Source organism: Gymnoscopelus microlampas (genome assembly GCF_963454915.1).
Source record: "Gymnoscopelus microlampas genome assembly, chromosome: 14".
NCBI lineage: Eukaryota > Metazoa > Chordata > Actinopteri > Myctophiformes > Myctophidae > Gymnoscopelus > Gymnoscopelus microlampas.
In genome coordinates this window covers 34,033,008-34,045,060 of record NC_139951.1, presented here as the reverse complement: position 1 = coordinate 34,045,060, position 12,053 = coordinate 34,033,008, and positions in this window count along the sequence as shown.

Below are 12,053 nucleotides of genomic sequence, written 5' to 3'. Positions count from 1 at the left end.
GAAAGCGACATTTGGACCAATCCAACTAACAGGAGCCTATCCTATGTCTGACAGGTCGGCGCCGCCGTTTTCTGCCACAGCGCCACCTGGAGCCTGAAAAATAAATAAATAAATATAGCTGCAAGCAGCGATAATATGGGGCCAGGAGAGAGAAAGAGAAATGATAATTCCTTTAACAGGTCAGTTCATGAAAGTCCTTGCGGTCTTGTTTCCAATGAGTGCCTGTGAGCAATTAGGGGTTAAGAGTCTTGCTCAGGGACAAATTTCATTTCATCGATACATTTGCTGACCTGGCCTGGAATCGTACCTGGGGCAACCAGAGTCTCTGGCTCCCTAGGCGGGCTCACTAACCACTCAGCTATGGCCACCCCTGAGAGAGAGAGAGAGAGAGAGAGAGAGAGAGAGAGAGAGAGAGAGAGAGAGAGAGAGAGAGAGAGAGAGAGAGAGAGAGAGAGAGAGAGAGAGAGAGAGAGAGAGAGAGAGAGAGAGAGAGAGAGAGAGAGAGAGAGAGAGAGAGAGAGAGAGATACGGAATAGATTGAAGAGACAGAGAGAGAGAGATACGGAATAGATTGAAGAGACAGAGAGAGAGAGATACGGAATAGATTGAAGAGACAGAGAGAGAGACAAATGGAATAGATTGAAGAGACAGAGAGAGAGACAAATGGAATAGATTGAAGAGACAGAGAGAGAGACAAATGGAATAGATTGAAGAGACAGAGAGAGAGACAAATGGAATAGATTGAAGAGACAGAGACAAATGGAATAGATTGAAGAGACAGAGAGAGAGACAAATGGAATAGATTGAAGAGACAGAGAGAGAGACATGGAAACGGAATAGATTGAAGAGAAAGACATGGAAATGGAATAGATTGAAGAGAGAGAGAGAGCGCCATGGAAACGGAATAGATTGAGTCATGTTTTTTGCATTTCAACTTAAATGAGTCTGCATCAAGTGAGGCTTGAACCGGCAACCTTACGGTCATGAAGCACTCTTAGGTAGCTGCAACACTACCTATAGTGCTATATCTTTGTCCAGGCTGGTATTGTCTGTGGAGGATCACAAACTCTTGCCTTCCAAGCCCCTGTTTCACTAACACTAAGATCACTCGTTCACAAACCATTTACCAATGAAGAAATTGTACATCTCCTCAGAACCAAAATTAGTGAAAGTAGCCGATCTACAAGCTCACAAACCATTAAAAGTTGTCAGATTGTACATTGGCTATTTTCACAATGAAGTATGTTATACATTGAAAAAACATACTCTCATTGCTATCTGAAAAGTTGTGAGATTGTAGATCAGCTGTATGTAAAAAACACTCAATTAAGTATTTCATGTTATCTTTAACAATTGCAGATGTATTCATTGATAGTCATGTTGTGTGAAATGCAACTTGGATGAAGTCTGCACCAAGTGAGGCTTGAACTGGTGACCTTCAGGTTGTGGGGCACACATTTAAGCGAGAAGCCACCAACAGACAAGAACCTGTGAAAAAGGAGATCACAGAGATCATACAGTTTCACGCAAATAGCTGAAAAATCCTGGGTTTAAGTGTTTTTCAAACTGCTCAAGATTGCGGACAATCTAAGGGCGGTGCTTACTGGTCAACGTGATAGATGTGTTCCTCATTAGTCAAGGCACATGTGTAAGCAAGTCTAATGGCTGTCGGCCAAACGAGGCATGACTTTTGCCTGTTTAAAGTTTCAATTTTCAAAAAATTGCTATAGCGCCCCCGTTTGACCAATTAGAGTAAGATTGGTTTCAGTGATATTTGGAATGGCCCTTTACATTTCTGCAAAGTTTCAAAGAATGGTAAGTCTGCATGTATGTGTTAGGGGCAGATGAATAATTGTCATAAAACTGCAATATTCATTGGCTCATTAAAACTTCATTTTTTCACTTATGGAAGATATTTTGCAAACGTTTTTTGGTATAGGTCCAAAGTTCATGTGTAAAAAGTTTCGTGCAGATTACTCAAAAATCCCAGGAGGAGATAGGTTTTAACTGTTTTTCATATAATTCCAAATGGTGGGAGATCTAAAGGTCAGAGGTCAAAAGTCAGAGGGTGAAAGTTGTTCAGCATGAGGAGACGCATATGTGTATCCAAGTTTCATGGCTGTAGGTCAAACAGGGCATGAGTTGTACCTGTTCAAAGTTGGCATTTTCAATTGAGTGCTATAGCGCCACCTTTGGACGAAAGATTGTGAGAATTATTTTTTGATCGTTTTTCATGACCATCTACCATATGGCCGAGTTTCATAAAAAGCGACTGCACGGTTCAGCCAGAACTGCCAAAAGTGGCAGAAGAAGAAGAAGAAGAAGAAGAAGAAGAAGAAGAAATGGAATAATGCGAATAACAATATGGGTCCATGCTGGAAGCCTGGCCCCATAATAATAATACATTTTGGTGGGCACCCCCCATCCTAGTGGGGCCCTAGGGCAGTGGTTCTCCAACTTTTTCATGTCAAGGACCACAAATTGACACTTATTAGCCCGCGGACCCCCATTTGAAAAGATATATGCCAGGGAGCCCCATAAGAGAAGATTTTTTACGGCTCTAGCAGTGATTCTCAACCATCTTAATTTCAAGGACCCCCAGTTTGACATGCATTAGGGCTACGGACCCCCATTTAATGGCATTTTTATCTCTTGGACCCCAATTTATATTGTAAAATGAATGTTATTTTAACTCTGAGAGCGTACAAATGGAACCAAATGGACCCGTTAGGGTCCATTTGGTTCCATTTGTACGGGTCCATTTGGTTCCATTTGTACGCTCTCAGAGTTACAGACCCACACAGGTCTATTTGGTTACTATTCTATCATTTAGCATGGGGACCCCCTGGAACTCTGTCAAGGACCCCTGGGGGTCCCCGGACCCCACTTTGAGAACCAATGCCCTAGGGAACTGCCTCTGCCTAATGGGCGGGCCGTCCCTTCCCTAACACTGGATCGGGATTCGGTATTGTAAAATAAAATAAAAAGTAGTGAAAAAAACGGAAAATAGCAGATCTACAAGCTCACAACGCGTTGCGTCGCATCGCAGTGCGTTGTGAGCTTGTAGATCGGCTATTTTCACTAGTTCGGGTCCCGGAGAGACTTCAAATTTCTCTTTTGGGTCGTGTGCTAAAATGTTTGGGAACCACTAGTGTAGTAAAGGTAAAAGCATGGTTCCTTGGGGAACGACAATGTCATCCATAATCCAAGCAAACAGACCATGATTCACCTGCATTGCTGAGTGCTTCTCGGCTAGCTGGCATGGCTGAATGGTGTTGAAAGCGCTGCAGCTGGAGAAGTGCCTCTCCAGGTGTGTTGGGTCTATGGAGCTGGTAGATGATCCTCGACCATCTATCATCCACACCAACGTTTGCCTGGTATGCAAACTGCAAGGGCTCCAGGGAGTCACTCACTAGGGGCTTCAGGTGCTGCAGGACCACACACCAGGTTTGTTTTTGTTTTGTCAAATTGCAACAATTAAGTTTGCTGACACTGAACAAATATGAATAATGATTAATTCCTGACACTGTGCTGACACTGAACAAATATAAATAACGATTAAAGGTGAACATGCATGTCATAGATTGGATGGTTAATTACAACAAATGGAATACAGTTATACTTGGCGTTGATGGCTCCACTTTTAAGCTCTCTGAATTAGCCAAGCAGCAAGCTAAGACAAGTCAGGGAACACAATGCGGAAACAATTGAATTAAGTTCAACTTTAGAGCCATGCTAATATAAACACTGAATATCAGTTTAACGTTAGAGCCATGCAAAACATTGCATTCCAGTTTACCTTTAGAGCCAGAGCCATGCAATTCTTTTAAATTTCAATTTCACTTTACAGCAATGCAACACATAGAATTTCAGTGTCACTTTAGAGCCATGCAATAGACCTGCTCTATAAAGGTGGAGGCTGTCTCAACAAAACTCAAACAAAGAAAAAGAATACAACAAAAGATAGATTTATGCAAATAAAAACGATGAATAACATTTTGTATACATCTCTGCTTCCTATTAGCTTAAAGGACAGTGCACACATACTTACACTAATGTCACTTGTGATCTTGCTCACTGGCTGTATTTCTTGGTTTCTGGTGACAGCCATCAACACGGGTGGAGCAGTGGTCAACGTGATCCATTTGACAGCATCTTTACATTATGCACACTCCCTGAGCTAAATGAACACTCAGGGTTTTGCTGTGTAAATGGATCTTAAAACCATTCCTCTGATCTTGACACAGTCTAAATTAATAGAAGGAAGGAAGGTGGGAGACAGGTAGACGGGGAGAAGGAGAGAAGAATGACAGACGTGAGGGAGACTGATAGAAAGAAGGGAAGACTTATAATGCATGGGAAAGGGAAAGTGAAGAGAAATGAATGAAAGGAAGGCAAGTGAGAATGTGAGTGAGTGAGTGAGTGAGTGAGTGAGTGAGTGGAAAAACTGTGAGGAAAAAGTAATGGAATGACTTAATCATTATTGTCGCCACATTGCCGTGTTGTCTTGCTGACACAGTCCGCCACTTCAGTCACTTATGTATACATTATGTATGATTGCTATGTGATGTCTTTTTGCTCTGTTTTTGTTTGTTGATTATTTATAGACATTTAAATACAAATGCCATATTGTTATGTTGTATACTTGAAAATGCCAATAAATATATTGTTTAAAAAAAAACCTTATGTATACATAACTGTGTCTGCACTCTCTGCTGCGGCACTAACAATATCAGTATATATTTACAGTTGATATCATTAACAAGAGATGGTGATGCAATAACTACTGCTTTTGTGTTGCTCTTTCTTTAACCACGCCAATGAAACTGGGATTTTATATCTGCTGCTATTTTATATCTGCTGGATATGTTTCCTGCCTGCACAAGAAGCATTTCTGCTAAGTTCTTTATTGTTATTTATCCATTACTATTTTATTATGTCTTTGTCTTTTCCAACTGTTCCTTGCAACTGCAAACTGCAACTCTTTTACACCTGTAATCGTTTGATGTGACAGTAATGTTGAATTGTAATGTTGTAATGCTGAATCTGAGTGGTAAATTATGGATAAAGTTTGTTGGCTTGCTTGTTGTTTCATCACAGAGTCCAGAGGCTGTTGACAACATCTGGGAACAAACAGAACTGCCAGGCTGGCAGGTCAAATACAAAGCACTGGTAGCCACTTTTTTGGACACTTTAAGTCAATCTCTTTCATCTCAACCCAACCCCCCCCCCCCCCCCCCCTCTCTCTCTCTCTCTCTCTCTCTCTCTCTCTCTCTGCAGTTGCAGTGGGCTTAGAGTGTACAACAAGGGGAGCATGGGCTGGAAATGGGTCAGAAATATCACAGGCATCATTGTGCCGGTCATCAGATGAATAGACTGTCTGGATGCATTATCTGGATGTATTATCCCCCCCCAACCTCCCGCAAGGCTGCAGCTAGTGCTTGGATCACATCCCAGAAGCAAAGTGATTGAAAAGCCAGTGGGATGGGTCAGAGACGATGGGCCTGATGCAGTAACATGAAATAAGGCAATTTCACAAGTGGGCCTTTCAAGATTTGTCAATAAAAGACGTATGATTGTGGGACAATATAAAATGATGCTTCAGGGTGATGGGTTTAAAGCATTCCAAAAGATGAGGTTTGAAAGTTTGATGGTACTTTTTACGAGGTAACTCTCAAGTGTGCACTCCTAAGCATTATTATTAAGCGTAGACTTTCTAATTATTTGACAGATGGATATGTGGATAGGATAGACATACGTAAATACACATGCACACACGCATGCGCATGCACATGCGCGCACGCACGCACGTACACACACACACACACACACACGTCCTCAATTGGACATACAGAATGTGTACTTTGCACTCACGCTGAGTCGCTGACATGCAAACTTTCTGAAAACAAGTAAACCCCACTTGCGAACAACACTCCTGTTGTGAATAAGTTGCAGAGTGCTTTTTAATAACCTATGTCTGCAACAGTGAGAGTAATAGGACCAAGTCTATGGAGTGAGACAAGCAGCCATTTTATAATGAGGGATAGAACCGCTCAGCCATATAGCACCACTCCTGTTAGGATCCTTAAATTAAAGAACCAAACGATGCGTGCAGCAAATTCTCCACCCTAAATCTCCAGGGCTACCTTTCTCTGAGTGGAATCTAACTCCACTTTTTACCAGCTCAACTCTCATCTGCTCCACTGAATCTGAACTGAACTGGACGCCTTAGAAAGGAAAACGTGACATCTTCGCCGCACCGTGTGAGTGTATTGAAAGCGGTGTTTATCTTATAGACATTTTTGCACAGCGTGTGCTGTTACTCATCTTTTTAGTCACTTTAAATCCAGATTTTCATGATGCATTTTGATCTTGTAGATATGCTAGCTTTGGTGATCGAGCGACATCATTGAAACATTGACATGAAACTGTCCTAATCCTAAACTTTCATTTGGGACACGGTCCTTTTGCTGACATCGCTTTATGGATTTGATGGTGTTTGCGTTGGCCCATTGCCATCCTCAACCTCTTGGAAGGTTTCAACATCTTGCAACATATAGGACAGACCTGTTTGCTCGATGAAAAGAACAGATTTTCTGTTAAAAATTACATTTTCGTCTGGCATTTTGGCTTAATCGTTCCAGGAGGTATAAATTAGCCTTCATCCAAGAAGATGCAACGCACACCTAGCCTGGTTCCAGCCGAATCTGCCGTTGCGAAATTGCATTGCACTTATGTCGTGTGATATTGTCTGGCTACGCGAGGCTAACGCACACCTGTAGTAGTAAATAATTAGAAGAAGTCGCAGCACACTCATAACTTCCAATGCAATTATAAAAAAATCAAACAAACCACGGTGGGCTATGCTTTGGAAAATGGTTAGCAGTAATGTAAAGTATACCGTGAGTCCTAGTCCAGGGATTCTCAAACTTATCCCTGTCAATGACCACCAAATAGCCATAGCCTTTGGCTGTGCCCCCCCCCCCATCCCCATTGCGAAATGGGTTAACTTTGAAAAAATGTGACCTAATCAATGGGCTAAACACGCCACTGTGTGCAAACTGCTGGAAAACCTCTCATTCATACACCATAGGCTTTCACAGTCGTAAATTGAGGGGAAAGACGGAAGATGAAGATAAATGTGATTTCAAATACACTCTAGATGAATGACTGCATTAGAAGCAGTGTAAACAGTAATTATTTATTCTTAAATAGACGGTTTAATTGGTGGTGGAATATATAGTATGTCACCAAGCCAGCCAATATAAAAGAGCATGACGGAAGTGACAGAAGCTAAAATTCCATAACTTCTCTTGAGAAATGGTTTCATTTATGTTTAGAAACGTGAACCACAAATCAAACTGTCTAGAATGCAGAGCAGTCGGAAAGACAGGAGCTTAAATCTGTTAATCAAGTTGGTTGGAGAGGATATAAATAACAACTGGCAACGCGGTTTGAAACTAATTATCCAAGTTCTTTATTAAGCCCTCTAAAGATTCTCCATGTTGGAATAATTTCAACACTTCCTCTTCAGTCATTCAGTGTGTCAGCCACTGGAGAAAAGCATTGTTCTGCATGTGTACTTCATTAGCTTCAGGACGTCTTGTTGTTGCCTGCGCGTCTGGGGAAGCATAGGACTATTGTAGGGCACTGAAGGTGTACCCTGCCCTAGACAAAGCATTGAGAGTTCCTATAGACCAGCCATGGAGTTCATGTAGCGACGAAGGGATCCAGTGATGTCAAAAGACCTCTAGAGCGCAAGCACAAAGGAAGAAGACCATGTATAATTTAGGTCGATTTATTGTTAAGCCGCACAACGGCTGATGAGCTGTTGAGCAACGCAAACACAACACTGGGCCTCTGAGGGCAATAAACAATCATGGCTAACAAGCTTCCTCTGGCACCATAGCACACAAAGAAACGTAACACTGTTGAGATCAAGTGCAAGCAGACAAGCAGAAGAATGCAAGAGGAATGTTACTAACACACGCAAGGCATAATATATGTGCATGCGTGCACGCGCGCACACACACGCACGCACGCACGCAACGCACACGCACGCACGCACGCACGCACGCACGCACACACACACACACACACACACACGCACACACACAGCGCACAGATTGTGAACCCTTAAATGTGTGCTTTTGTTTTGATGATTGTGGTGTTGTACGAAAGCTGGAGTCGATGACACTTCACTGGAGTAGGCATGCACACACAATTATATAATCAACAGCATATTCTTATGCACGCCTGAGTCTTTGGGAGGTTTTAAGCTTTCTGCTGCTGCACCCCATCCAAGCGCTTGTTCATTGCCCTCTCTCTATGTCTGTCTGTCTGTCTGACTCTCTCTCTCTCTCTCTCCCCCTCTCTCTTGGTGGGGCTGAGCGATGGAAGTCATTCATAGTTTAATCAATTAAACACTGTCAAGTTGTTGGCTGGCTACCAAGCAGAAGGGAATAGGCATACTTCTCAGAAGAGGCTTGATTTGGTGTGATTTAAGCTCGCAACACATTCAGGCAGAAGCCCCAGGCTTATTTTTTAAGATCTGTAGCGGAATAAAACTAAGGTTTGTTTCGCTGTAAAATCAGAACAGACAAGAAAAAGTGTATAATTAAATCAGCCAGAAATATGCTAATTTCTCCTCTGAATTGCTGGGTAGAGCCATGTTTCTGGTCCATGAGTGAGTCATCTCCATGTGTTTCCATCACATCAGTATGGTTGGGATGCAAAACTGCAGCTGGAAGCTCCTTGGAGCTTTGTGAGCGTGACTAAGTCTCTTATCTGAGATAAGAGACAGGTTAGTAGCCTACTTGGATGCCATACTTGACCATTCATTATGGCATCCAAGTTGGGACAGTAGCTCTGAGTATGTAGGGAGGCTTGGGAATCGAAGTGCCTCTGAGCAAGATACTTACTTAACCCCTAACCTCTCCCCCTCATGCATGCAACATGACCATCTGAGCAGCCATCAGCTGGTTGAATCTGATATTGAATTTCCCCTGCGGAATCAATGAGACAATGTCATTCGAACATGGAGAAAATGGAGTTTGAAGTTGAATGGGCTTATATAGGAGAGGGGCGTGTCTGATCTAAAGAATATCAAATATCTAAATAATTTATTGAATCAAGAAACTGTCTCTGTCAAGCACACAAAAGCCAGAGTAGACGTTAAAACGGCCCCAGACATGCTTCAAAGTGAAATACCCCTTTAAGTAGGCTACTAACCCGTGTCATCAGGGTTGTCTGCAGACTGCAGCGCTTGTCAGGCTCAAGATGCTCAAGAGCTTGTTCCAGATGTTCGTTCACGTTACGCAAGTGCAGCTGATGGGATTGCCCGTTAGAAGCATTTGCTTTTTTCACTTCCCTCTTAATTCTGCAGCGGGTCATGCCAACAGCTTTGATTCGCACCTTCACACCTAACACACGTCGCAAATATTCAAACGACGTTTCAACCATCTGTCACCTGCAGGCGTTTCATGCAGCGCATGCATACCCCCTGGAGAGTGGGCGCCAACGTTAAGTGTGTAAAGGATTTGGATTTCCCATCTCCTCTTCATGGAGAATGGTTAGTGTTTGACGTTAAGGCCGCTTGACTGATCAGTGGCTAGAGGCAACCTCTCTCAACTCCTGTGCAGGTGAGGTCGTGGGAGAACAGGCTGCTTTAGTAATCACAGCGTTTCATTACCTCCTTTCCCCTGAACTGGAACAGATGGTGCGTTTTGGCAGCATTGTGTTGGCTGGTAAAAAGTATTTTGATTGAGATGCCCATTAATTCACATGTCAGATAAATTATGTGCAGTGTGTGAATGGCAAGAAGAAAAACATGGAAGTGTGGCCAAACTCTGAATTTATGCTCTCTTACGACATAGACCATCTGGATGGTTAATTTGGGAGTTCATGTTCCATGCACCCCCAAAATATCTCTTTGATATGATACAGTACTTCCTCCAACTCCTCCACAGCAACATCAAACTTTTATTTTGCTGAATGAAAGCTTATCAGCTTTGTCCTCAGTAACATTTCACTGAGTCTCAAAATACATTTAAAATGGGTTTTAAGATATTTTCTTGTTAAAATAAGTGTTGAAGGTAGGGTAAGTGATATTCTTTTGTTAAAATAAGTGTTGAAGGTAGGGTAAGTGATATTCTTTTGTTAAAATAAGTGTTAAATAGTGCTATTCTGATGGTACTCATTGCTATAGAGTGTTTGTTCAGTAACGGGAGTCTCCATGTCCAGCTCTAAACAGAAGATGCAACAATTTTATCCAATCAGGATAGAGAACTCACACAGGATACAGATTAAACAAGTGGAATTGGAAATGATGACACATTGATGACAAAAACACACAACTTCCATTTTTGCCACAGACATACAAAATGAGCGGACAATAATATGACCAGAAACACATACTGTAAAAGAGCTAACTCTGAATGATCATAACAGGTCTGTAACTCTGAGGGTGTACAAATGGAACCATTTGTACACTCTCAGAGTTAAGGGGGTCCTTGCAAATAAAACATTTGAGAACCACTAGTACGAGTTGGACTCCTAATGTGCCATATAGTGTCATTGTCATAGTAAATCAGTGCCATACATATTCTGAAGAAAACCTGGAGACTTGACATTCAGTAATTGGGTCTTATGATCAAAATAAGAACATAATATAATGGTGAGTAAAAAAGGAAATATAAAATTTGCCACGGACACAGGATGACCCCTGCGATCCACACGTCCTAGACTTTTCTCCCTCCTGGCTCCCTATAACTGTGGAATACAATAAATGACCCATTGCAGTCAGAACTGCAGACTCTCTACATTTTCTGCCGTTGTCTGAAGACTCACTTCTTCAGATTCCACCTGACCCCCTTGCACTCCTCTCTCCTCGTAGCCTATACTTTCTTGCCACTTTCTTTCAATAGATGCTAGTTTACTACTGCAGATGTATCTCGGTCACTTGTTCTTGTGTTTTTGTTACTTAAATTCAGTTTTTCTTCACCACAAATGTTAAGAACATTATTTAGATTGCATGTTGTTTTGACAGATGCTAGGTTTATTGTTTACCTGGTACCCTAGTTTCTTTGAAGCACCACATTTTCCCCTCTGCGTTCTACTTGTTTATTCAATGTTGTTGACAATCCAATCTCACACTTGGTCGCTCTAACAGTGTCTGCTAAATGCCTAAATTGTAATTGTAATTGTAACCCAAAAAATATCACTTACAGCACATGAAGCTAATATAGGTGGTGTGTCGGTGCTTGGTGTAATTATATGAAGCTGAGCCCGTATTTGCATGGTATTTTACATAAAAACATTAAATTGCAGAGTAGGCTAATCAGCTAATGGGCAAGTTTGGTCACAAACCACAGGGCTGTTCAGGGCGGTGTTACAGACGCCATTAGTCTTATATTGGTAGTGACAGAGGATCTACGCCTGGGTTTCTAAGTGACTCCTTGCAGTGTTCCGTCTAATCCAGTAATTGGTAGAGGGAGAGTAGAGAATGGCTAGAGGGAGGGGGAGTGAGAGATAGAGAGAGAGATAGAGGGTCATTTATACTTAGTTGCATGCCGGTGTCTCGCACCGAAAATAGACGATCTGCAAGCTCACAATGCGACACACTGTGATGCATTCGGAGCTTGCAGATCGGCTATTTTTGGTGCGCGACACAGTGCACCACCACCACGTATAACTCAGAAAGGACGTGGTGAGAGTGGAGATGGATAGGAGGATGACAAGTGACAGAGTAGGGGGAGAAAGAGAGGAGGGGAAGAGATTGACCCCTTTCTCTCCTTCTATAATTAGCGGTATTAGACAGAGAGCCTTGGGAGAAGACAGATTGCAGCCCCTCTAGTCTGTGAGATCACTCGTGTGGTGGAGTAGCCCTTTGAGCAAATTCACAGGAACACGTGTCAGCTAGTGTCTGAGAAAAAAAAGGACAAGCTCTTGCCCACAACCCATAATAGGTCATTTTAATGGTTACTGGCAGTTCTCCAAATTCTAATATCGTGTCAGATCGTCCACCAGAAAAGGCTGGTCTCTCTTCTTCTTTC